Source organism: Bos grunniens, chromosome 5 (genome assembly GCF_055505025.1).
Source record: "Bos grunniens cultivar Pamir isolate PY7600 chromosome 5, Bosgru_T2T1.0, whole genome shotgun sequence".
Classification (NCBI taxonomy): domain Eukaryota; kingdom Metazoa; phylum Chordata; class Mammalia; order Artiodactyla; family Bovidae; genus Bos; species Bos grunniens.
The window spans coordinates 102,560,225-102,572,269 of record NC_141169.1 but is presented as its reverse complement, the minus strand read 5'-3'; the positions used below and the strand labels follow the sequence as shown (position 1 = coordinate 102,572,269).

Sequence of the window (12,045 nt, the reverse complement as noted above, 5' to 3'; positions counted from 1 at the left end):
ACCCAACCATCTCATCCTCTGTCCCCTTCTAGGATATGGAATGTATATTATGCATCGTTGCATATCCGGTGCCTAGCAGTATCTCATACACAGCAGGTTGTGAACCCAAAGAAAATAAGACGTTTAAAAAGTATGTGGCACACATTCTAAATATTGCAGACATTGAAATATGTTTTTCAAGGTGTCTATGCCAATCAGTCCAGAATATTCATTGGGAGGACTAATGCTAAAGCTGAAACTCCAATACATTGACCACCTGATGAGAAGAACTGACTCATTGAAAAAGACCCTAATTCTGGGAAAGATTGAAGGCAGGAGGAGAAGGGAATGACAGAGGATGAGATGGTTGGATGGCATCACAGACTCGATGGACATGAGTTTGAGCAAGCTCTGGGAATTGGTGATGGACAGGGAAGCCTAGTGTGGTGCAGTCCATGGGATTGCAAAGAATCAAACACAACTGAGTGACTGAACTGAAGTGATGGCAGTTTTATGATCCTGGAAAAATGTTTCACATTTACCACCTGGACTGTTCCAGCCATAAATTGAAAGATAAGTCTGCTCCCTGAATCTACCTGGGAGAAGCTACCTACCTGTGAAAAGCTACCAGTGAAAATGCTGCCATTTTCTCCTTAACACCCTGAGGCATTTAAAATTTGGAAGCAGATTTCCCCTTAAGGTAACTTCCTAAAAATATTGAAAAGATAGATGGATCCAGTGAATGAAAAATAAGGTGTTTAACCTACAATCAGCAATTCCAGGGTAGGAAGAACTATTTGAATTGAGAGATGACATCTATACTGTAAATTATGCAATTCCTTTGCTTCCCAGCATTAATAGACCTTTTTTATTTTTTTCCCTAGTCCAGACTTTTTCTTAGAGCTAAATTTCAGCAATGCTTTAACATTGTCTAAATATTGTGCTTTGGAAATTGAGGGACCAGTGTGAGGACTTCCATTAGTATTATAACTATCCCCACTGCAGAGCCTGCAAGGGCTCTGGGTCAAGATTCAGTAACAGGTATGTTCAGTTTGTCCAAGGCGATCCCATCTTTTTATGATTGTCCAGGATATCCTAGGCCAGGTAGTTTACAAGGGAGTCTATCATATTGGCCTTTCAGTATCACTATGGCCATAGTTTAAAGATAGGAGAAGGAACAAGAGGCAGCTGTATTTGCAGTAGTAAGAGTACCATGGGAAAACTATAGGCTATCACCATTCTGGCATAATAAGGTATTGTTATGTGTTGCTTATAGCAAAGTGGCAGTAGGAGTGGGACAAGGGAGGAAGGAGATTTTAAAAAATTTTTGGAGAATTGTTTGTCTAAGCTTTCTGGGCACAGAGATTGCGCACCTGGGAGAACCGTTGGCACAGTGGTTGCAGAGGCAGTCCTGGCTGCATGAGAGGACGATGAGGAGGGGTGAGCATCAGCATGGCAGAAGAGGACACGCTGGTATCAGTGGATTAGGAAACACTGGGGAAGGCGCAAGGAGTGTTCTGCAAATATACTCAGGCGGAGGGTAAAAAGCTGGGATTGAGAGGCCAGGTCCAGAACACTGACCAAGGCAGAGGGCAAGGGCGATTGAAAGGTCCCATCCCCAAAGTGCGTCGTTTGCAAGAATGGCTTGAGACAAGAGGAAATCCCAAAACAAACGTTCACCAACAGAGCAAACTTCTACAGTGAGAAAGTCATCTCAAAGTTGGATTACTCAGATTCCCAACTTGTAAAATAATGGCCAGAATTTAAATTTTCCGAGATAAACTCAGTGGTTTTGTTTTTTATTGTTAATAGAGATGGAAGTACTCTATGTTCAATATTAGAATTTATCAGTAAGTTACTTTAGTATCAGATATTTGATTATGACTGTATATTATAGGTATGATGGAATGATTACACTGTAAACAATTCTAATCAATGAAAACACATTACAACTTTCAAAAAAAAGAATTGTGTTTATGAGAGAAAAGCGTTTTTTCCTAGAAATGTTAAAAGAATATGGAAACATATAATATTAGTTTTAGGTTAATAATTCATACACGTAGAGCACTGTCACTTTCCCGACGATGATGATGCCCAGTGAGTCAAACTAGAAATTGTGTCTCAGGGGACCTAGAATCCAAGGAATAAACTGCTATTGTTCCTCATCACAGACCCAAACCCTCCAGTGGGTAAAGATAAGCCACTGGCATCTTGATTAGTGAGAACCTGAGACACTGAGTCAGATAGCCTCTCGGGTGTCAGGGAAAACCTCAACCTCCAGGAGACTAGCTGCTCCCACCTCCCACCCACCTTGTGAAATATTGTGATAATGAGTTACTTTCTTTTTTTTAGTTAATTTATTTACTCATGTTTGACTGTGCTGGCTCTTCATTTTTACGAGGGCTTTTCTCAAGTTGCAGTGAGCAGGGTCTACTCTCTAATTGTGGTGTGGAGGCTTCTCGTTTTGATGGCTTCTTTTGTTTCCAAGCCTGGGCTCTAGGACACCTGGACTTCAGTAGTTGCAACACGTGGGCTCAGTCGTTGGGGCACACCGGCTTAGTTGCTCCTCCACATGTGAGGTCTTCCTGACTCAGGGACTGAACCCATGTCTCTTGCATTGGCAGGCAGATTCTTTACCACGGAGCCACCAGGGAAGCCCATCGTGGGTTTCTTTTTATCTGGAGGCTCAAGAAACAGCTACAGGGCCTCAAAAGACCAAGGGTGAAGACACCAGGTTATACTGCATTTGGTATTATAGAAAGAAGAGGGAAAGGGAAGGCAGAGGATGAGGAGCGGCAAGTAGGGGAAGTATAGAAGAAACAGTGGACTTACTGCTCAGTCAGGTATTGTATATGTCAGGGTTATTTGCAGTAAACAGAAATCACTTTTATTTTAAACAGAAAATACCTTAATACAGGGACATGCATGCTTACAAAATCGTTTGAAGAACTGAAGGAGCAGAGTCTCTGCTGTTTCCCAGAAATGGCTCCTAGAATGGGATTAGTAAACACACTCACGGGAGGGGAGCTTCAGAAAGCTGAGCAATCAGGCTTCCTGAGTGGCTCAGTGGTAAAGAATCTGCCTGCCAATGCAGGAGACATGGGTTCAATCCCTGATCCAGGAGGATCCTGCATGCCCCAGCGCAACTAAGCCTGTGGACCACAACTACTGAGGCTGTACTCTAGAACCTGGGGGCTGCAACTACTGAGCCCACCTGCAGCAATTACTGAAGCCCACTCACTCTGGAGCCCGTGCTTCACAACAAGAGAAGCCGCAGCTAGGGAGTAGCCCCCGCTCATTGCAACTAGAGAAAAGCCCATGCAGCAGCAAAGACCCAGCACAGCCTTTTTAAAAAAAAAAATAAGAAAGGTGAGGAATCACAACTTATTGCTGGGACTTTCCTGGTGGTCCGGTGGCTAAGACTCTGCACTCATTTCAGGGGGCCCAGGTCCAACCCCTGGTCAGAAAACTAGATCCCACATGCCACATCAAAGACCTAGCACAGGCAAATAACTAAATGAAAATGAAAGTCACTCAGTCCTGTCTGACTCTTTGTATAAATAAATATTTTTAAAAAACAAAGCTTTATTGCTGAAACTGTTGAATTCAAGAACACAGTGCTCTGGCTGTGATCCAGAGGGCAATGTTGCTAACACTGCCTCAGAGCCTTCAGTGGCCAAGAGCTAGTGCATGGATGCGGAACACTGCTGCCAAAAGCCCAGCACCTCACAATCGTTCTGGCCAGCAGCAAGCGCCAAAGCAGCCAGGAGGTGGCTCCTACCTCACTTCTACTTTTCAAGTCTCTTGGGTTTGCAGACTACAGATAGATCATAATTTAGAAACAGAATCCTAGTGGCAAAAAAATCTGTGATGTATAGTTGTGGGTTTTCTAGCCTCTGCAGTACAGGAAGGTGTATGAAAAGGAGACAGAATATGGGTCAGTCATATCCATCACAAATGTATATGTATCTACATGTAAAATCTGAGCCAGAAGAAGCATGAGAATGAAGCAGAAGTTTAAGATTTTTTCATTTTACAAACCAATAAGGGGATGCAGAGGACTTTTGTTGCAGAAAGACATTACCAACTGCGATCTACTATGACCATCATTTCATAAGAGAAGTAATACTTTTTTACACCAAAAAAGTGGGAAGGTTACATTCGCAGAATTTAAGAACTGGATAAACTTAACTTCAAGAAAAACAGTAGGTTGTCTTTCTCAGTGAACACCTTGTCCGGGTGTGGCAGTCTATGAAAGCACTGAAGTAGTGTAAGGTTGGGCTTATAAGATGGCTCAGTGGTAAAGAATCTGCCTGCTAATGCAGGCGACACAGACTGCATCTATGAAATGAAAAGACACTTGGTCCTTGGAAGAAAAGCTATGACAGACCTAGATATTGACAGGCAGAGACATCACTTTGCCAACAAGGGTCCATCTAGTCAAAGCTATGTATCCAGTAGTCATGTATGGATGTGAGAGATGGACTATAAAGAAGACTGAGCACTGAAGAACTGATGCTTTTGAACTGTGGTGCTGGAGAAGACTAAAGAGTCCCTGGGACAGCAAGGAGATCAAACTAGTCAATCCTAAAAACTCAACCCTGAATATTCACTGGAAGAATTGATACTGAAGCTGAAGCTCCAATACTTGGGCCAGCTGATGCAAAGAGCCGATTCATTGGAAAAGACCCTGATGCTGGGAAAGACTGAAGACAAGCGGAGAAGCGGGCAACAGAGGATGAGACAGTTGGATGGTATCACTGACTCAATGGACATGAGTTTGAGCAAACTCTGGAAGATAGTGAAGGACAGGGAAGACTGCTCTGCTACGGTTCATGGAGTCACAGAGTCAGACACAACTTAGTGACTACACAACAACAGGTGTAAAATCACTGCCCCTTGCCAGGAAAAAAAAACAAAGCCTCTTCTTACCCAGTCCTGCTTAAGACGTGCTGAATGAACCTTACTGCTGGGCCTTCATTTCTTGCTAACTAAAATTAGTATTATATATAAATACTAACATTTAAGAAAGGAGGAGAAAGAAAGGTATGGAAGAAACAGTTTCTAAAAAGAACATATACAGTAGCACCTCTTATTGGCAGTTTCACTTGCTGAGATTTCACTTACCCATGGTCAATCACTCCCTGAAAATATATTAAATGGAAGATTCCAGAAGTAATCAGTCCACAAGTTTTAAATTGCACACCATTCTAAGTAACATCATGAAATCTCAAGCCATCCCACCTGGACAGAAAACATCCCATTGTTCAGTGTATATATGAATCCATGCTGAATTTTCTGCCCACCCATTAGTCTCTTAGCAGCTGCTGTTTTTTCAGCTATATTGTCACAGTAGTTGGAGAAGGCCCTGGCACCCCACTCCAGTACTCTTGCCTGGAAACTCCCATGGACAGAGGAGCCTGGTGGGCTAGAGTCCATGGGGTCGCTAGGAGTCGGACACGATTGAGCGACTTCACTTTCACTTTTCACTTTCATGCATTGGAGAATGAAATGGCAACCTACTCCAGTGTTCTTGCCTGGAGAATCCCAGGGACAGCGGAGCCTACTGGGCTGCCATCTATGGGGTTGAATAGAGTCGGACACGACTGAAGTGACTTAGCAGCAGCAGTAGCAGTCACAGTAGTACATTCACATAACTTTTATTATGGTATATTGTCACAACTGTTCTATTTTATTAATAGTTACTATTGTTAATTTCTTACTGTGTCTAATTTATCATAGGTGTATATGTATCATATGTAATTTATATGTAATTACATATATGTATCATATGTGTAATTTATAAATTAAATTGTATCATAGGTGTATATTTATGTATAGGAAATATAGGGTTGGGTACAATCTGTGGTTTCAGGAATCCACTGAGGGTCTTGGAAAGTATCCCCTATGAATAAGAGGGAACTGCTGTAATAAGAAAATGCCAATTTAAAAATAAGATATATTAGATTCAGTTCAGTTCAGTTCAATCGCTCAGTCGTGTCTGACTCTTTGTGACCCCATTAATCGCAGCACACCAGGCCTCCCTGTCCATCACCAACTCCCGGAGTTCACTGAGACTCACGTCCATCGAGTCAGTGATGCCATCCAGCCATCTCATCCTCTGTCGTCCCCTTGTCCTCCTGCCCCCAATCCCTCCCAGCATCAGAGTCTTTTCCAATGAGTCAACTCTTCACATGAGGTGGCCAAAGTACTGGAGTTTCAGCTTTAGCATCATTCCTTCCAAAGAAATCCCAGGGCTGATCTCCTTTAGGATGGACTGATTGGATCTCCTTGCAGTCCAAGGGACTCTCAAGAGTCTTCTCCAACACCACAGTTCAAAAGCATCAATTCTTCGGCGCTCAGCCTTCTTCACAGTCCAACTCTCACATCCATACATGACCACAGGAAAAACCATAGCCTTGACTAGATGGACCTCTGTTGGCAAAATAATGTCTCTGCTTTTTAATATGCTATCTAGGTTGGTCATAACTTTCCTTCCAAGGAGTAAGCGTCTTTTAATCTCATGGCTGCAGTCACGATCTACAGTGATTTTGGAGCCCAAAAAAATAAAGTCTGACACAGTTTCCACTCTTTCCCCATCTATTTCCCAAGAAGTGATGGGACCAGATGCCATGATGTTCGTTTTCTGAATGTTGAGTTTTAAGCCAACTTTTTCACTCTCTTTCACTTTTATCAAGAGGCTTTTTAGTTCTTCTTTCCTTTCTGCCATAAAGGTGATGTCATCTGCATATCTGAAATTATTGATATTTCTCACGGCAATCTTGATTCCAGCTTGTGCTTCTTCCAGCCCAGCGTTTCTCATGATGTACTCTGCATATAAGTTAGATAAGCAGGGTGACAATATACAGCCTTGACGTACTCCTTTTCCTATTTGGAACCAGTCTGTTGTTCCATGTCCAGTTCTAACTGTTGCTTCCTGACCTGCATACAGATTTCTTAAGAGGCAGGTCAGGTGGTCTGGTATTCCCATCTCTTGCAGAATTTTCCACAGTTTATTGTGATCCACACAGTCAAAGGGTTTGGCATAGTCAGTAAAGCAGAAATAGATGTTTTTCTGGAACTCTCTTGCTTTTTCCACGATCCAGAGGATGTTGGCAATTTGGTCTCAGTGAAGCTCTTAGTTCCCTTAATGGTTCTGAAGGTGTATTATTTCACTTTTTATCTGGACTCCTAATAAACTTCTACCTGAACTTCAACTTGTAGACTCTATAACTGGTCCCATTCAGCAATTCAGATTTAATAAGGAAAAACAGATTTTTTCATGTCACTCTGTTTGAAAACGTTCTGTGGATACCAATTATCAGTAAGCTATAATACATGCTATTCAGCTTGACTTTCAAGATTGTCTTCAACCTGATCCTAACCCATATTGCCCATAATTTCTGCCCCCAAAATGACTAGCATCACCTAAAGTAGGTGCCTTTACTTACGTTACCATTTTCCCTCATTTCAACAGATATCCATTGAGCTTATTAATTATCTCCTATGTGCTAGACTTTGTGTTAGAAACATTGACAAATTCAACAATGAAACAGGCTCAGCCCCTGCTAGAGTGACCACCCATCCACGTTGCCCAAGACAGTCTTGGATTTAGTGCTAAAAGCCCCCTGTCCTGAAAAACCCCTGAGTCCTAGGAAAGCTGAGACAGTTGATCATGCTGGTCCCTATCTACAGGAAATTATGAGGTCCTTCAGATCCTTTCTGGGGCTTCCTAGATGGCTCAGTGGTAAAGAATCTGCCTGCAGTGCAGGAGGTGCAAGAGACACAAGTTCGATCCCTGCCTGGGTCAGAAATATCCCCTGGAGAAGGAAATGGCAACACATTCCAGTATTCTTGTCTGGTAAATCCCATGGACCGAGGAGCCTGGCCATGGGGTTGCAAAGTGCTGCACAACTGAGCACACACGAAGATCCCTTCTAACTTAGAAACTGAGTAGATGCACATTCCTTTTTTTTCCATTTATTTTTTAAAGTTTATTTTCAATTGGAGGATAACTGCTTTACAATACTGTACTGGTTTCTGCCACACAACAACGTGAATCAGTTGTAAGTATGCATATATCCCCTTCCTCTTGAACCTCACCCCCACACCCCACACCATCCTAACCCTCTAGGATATCACAGAGCACCAGTTGCGCTACCTGTGTTATACTTCCCATTCAGTTCAGTCGCTTAGTCGTGTCTGACTCTGCGACACTATGCACTGTAGCACGCCAGGCTTCCCAGCCCATCACAAACTCCTGGAGCTTGCTCAAACTCATGTCCTTCAAGTCAGTGATGCCATCCAACCATCTCATCCTCTGTCATTCCCTTCTCCTCTGGCCTTCAATCTTTCCCAGCATCAGGGTCTTTTCAAATGAGTCAGCTCTTCCCACCAGGTGGCCAAAGTATTGAAGCTTCAGCATTAGTTCTTCCAATGAATATTCAGGACTGATTTCCTTTAAAATTGACTGCTTTGATTTCCTTGCAGTCCAAGGGACTCTCAAAAGTCTTCTCCAACACCACAGTTCAAAAGCATCAATTCTTCGGTGCTCAGCTTTCTTTATGGTCCAACTTTCACATCCATACATGACTACTGGAAAAACCGTAGCTTTCACTAGACGGACCTTTGTTGGCAAAGTAATGTCTCTGCTTTTTAATATGCTGTCTAGGTCGGTCATAGCTTTTCTTCCAAGGAGCAAGCATCTTTTAATTTCATGGCTGCAGTCACCATCTGCAGTGATTTTGGAGCCCAAGAAAATAAAGTCTGTCACTGTTTCCATTGTTTCCCATCTATTTGCCATAAAGTGATGGGACCAGATACCGTGATCTTAGTTTTTTGAATGTTGAGCTTTAAGCCAACTTTTTCACTCTCCTCTTTAACTTTCATCAAGAGGCTCTTTAGTTCCTTTTTGCTTTCTGCCATAAGAGTGGTGTCATCTGCATATCTGAGGTTATTGATATTTCCTCCCAGCAATCTTGATTCCAGCTTGTGCTTCATCCAGTCCAGTATTTTGCATGATGTACTCTGTATATAAGTTAAATAAGCAGGGTGACAATATACAACCTTGACATATTCCTTTCCCAGTTTGGAACCAGTCCATTGTCCCATGTCAGGTTCTAACTGTTGCTTCTTGACCTGCACACAGACTTCTCAGAAGACAGGAATGATGCTCCGGTATCCCCATCTCTTTAAGAATTTTCCACACTTTGTTGTGATCCACACAGTCAAAGTCTTTGGCATAGTCAATAAAGCAAAAGTAGATGTATTTCTGGAACTCTCTTGTTTTTTTGATGATCCAACGGATGTTGGCAATTTGATCTCTGGTTCCTCTGCCTTTTCTAAACCCAGCTTGAACATCTGGAAGTTCACGGTGCACATACTGTTGAAGCCTGGCTTGGAGAATTTTGAGCATTACTTTGCTAGCATGTGAGATGACTGCAATTGTGTGGTAGTCTCAACATTCTTTGGCATTGCCTTTCTTTGGGATTGGAATGAAAACTGACCGTTTCCAGTCCTGTAGTCACTGCTGAGTTTTCCAAATTTTCTGGCATATTGAGTGCAGCACTTTCACAGCATCATCTTTCAGGATTTGAAATAGCTCAACTGGAATTCCATCACCTCCACTAGTTTTGTTCATAGTGATGCTTCCTAAGGCCCACTTGACTTCACATTCCAGGATGCCTGGCTCTAGGTGAGTGATCACACCATCGTGGTTATCCGGGTCATTAAGATCTTTTTTGTGTAATCCTTCTGTTATTCTTGCCACCTCTTCTTAACACCTTCTGCTTCTGTTAGGTCCATACCATTTCTGTCCTTTATTGTGTCCATCTTTGCATGAAATAATCCCTTGTTATAATTAATTTTCTTGAAGAGATCTCTAGTCTTTCCCATTCTTTGTTTTCCTCTATTTCTGTGCATTGGTCACTGAGGAAGGCTTTCTTATCTCTCCTTGCTATTCTTTGGAACTCTACATCAGATGGGTGTAGCTTTCCTTTTCTCCTTTGCCTTTAGCTTCTGTCTTTTCTCAGCTATTTGTAAGGCCTCCTCAGACAATCATTTTGCCTTTTTGCATTTCTTTTTCTTAGGAATGGTCTTGATCACTGCCTTCTGTACAATGTCACTAACATTTATCCATGGTTCTTCAGGCACTCCATCTATCACATCTAATCCCTTGAATTTATTTGTCACATCCACTGTATAATCGTAAGGGATTTGATTTAGGTCATACCTGAATGGTCTAGTGGTTTTCCCTACTTTCTTCAATTTAAGTCTGAATTTGGCAATAAGGAGTTCGTGATCTGAGCCACAGTCAGCTCCCAGTCTTGTTTTTGCGGACTGTATAGAGCGTCTCCATCTTTGGCTGCAAAGAATATAATCTGATTTCGGTATTGACCATCTGGTGATGTCCATGTGTAGAGTTGTCTCTTGTGTTGTTGGAAGAAAGTGTTTACTATGACCAGTGCGTTCTCTTGGTAAAACTCTGTTAGCCTTTTCCATGCTTCATTTTGTACTCCAAGGCCAAACTTGCCTGTTACTCTAGGTATCACTTGACTTCCTACTTTTGCATTCCAGTCCCCTGTGAATGAGAAGGACTTTTTTTTTTTTATGTTCCAGACGGTCTTGTAGGTCTTCATAGAACCATTCAACTTCTGTTTCTTTGGCATTAGTGGTTGGGGCATAGACTCGGATTACTGTGATATTGAATGGTTTGCCTTGGAAACGAACAGAGATCATTCTGTCATTTTTTATATTGCACCTAAGGACTGCATTTCGGACTCTTATTTTGACTACGAGGGCTACTCCAATTCTTCTAAGGGATTCTTGCCCACAGTAGTAGATATAATGATGATGTGAATTAAATTCACCCATTCTGGTCCATTTTAATTCACTGATTCCTAAAATGTTGGTGTTCAGTCTTGCCATCTCCTGTTGAGCACTTCCAATTTACAGAGATTCATGGACCTAACATACCAGGTTCCTATGCAATATTGCTCTTTACAGCATTGGACTTCCATCACCAGTCACATCCACAACTGGATGTTGTGCTTTGGCTCCATCTCTTTATTCTTTCTGAAATTATTTCTCCAGTCTTCTCCAGTAGCATATTGGGCACCTACCAACCCAGGGAGTTCATCTTTCGGTGTCATATCTTTTTGCCTTTTCATACTGTTCATGGGGTTCTCAAGGCAAGAATACTGAAGTGGTTTGCCATTCCCTTCTCCAGTGGACCATGTCTGTCATAGCTTTTCTTCCAATACTTCCCATTAGCTATCTCTATTACATATGATAATGTATTTCAGTGCTACTTTCTCAATTTGTCCCTCCCTTTCCTTCCCCTACTGTGTCCAAAGTCTGTTCTCTATGTCTGCATTTCTATTCCTGCCCTGCAAATAGGTTCTTGGATGCATATTCTCTCCCCAAACTTTCTTCCAAGGTAATTATTTGGGACTTCCCTAACCGTATAATGTCAAAGACTACTCCCAAGCAATGACTTTTTATTTGTACTACCTCGTAGACTGAACTCCTGGGAGCCAGAGATATCTTTCCAGGACTCCACAGTCCTCCTAGTGCTGTGTGCAATAAGGCAATAGTGACAGTAAAAATAAAATGAAGGTAGGTTGAATTGAGTAGAAGAGAACTTGGACAAATAATAGTTCAGACTTTTTTGTTTCTTAATTGAAAAAAATTTTAAAGTGAGACACATATGGAAAAATGCTCAGTTGGATATTTGTTTCTACAAAGCTAATGGCACCCAGACAAAATCACTGGAGACATCCCAGAAGTCCTGGTGTCCCTTCCTAGTTACAGCCTCTCAAAGTATAACCACATATTTAAGTCTATGACACCATAGATTAGTTTTGCCTGTTTTTGAAGCTTTATATAAATGGAATTATTCAACATGTCCTCTTTTGGACCTGGTTTCTGTGGTGCCCTGTACCAAGGTGACAGGTATAAAGCCTTGTACCAAGGCCACAGATGTGGAGCCCAGTACCAAGGTCTTCTCTGGAACAGAGTGTGTCCCGCAGCAACCGTTGCCATGAGCCCCCCATCTAAACCAGCCTG

The 12,045-nt window shown here is 42.1% G+C and overlaps 1 pseudogene; it reads left to right on the top strand.

Annotated features, from left to right (window-relative positions):
• The first annotated feature begins 1,296 nt into the window (after positions 1-1,296).
• LOC147372803 (acylphosphatase-1 pseudogene) lies at positions 1,297-1,761 on the top strand (annotated as a pseudogene).
• Positions 1,762-12,045: the final 10,284 nt, after the last annotated feature.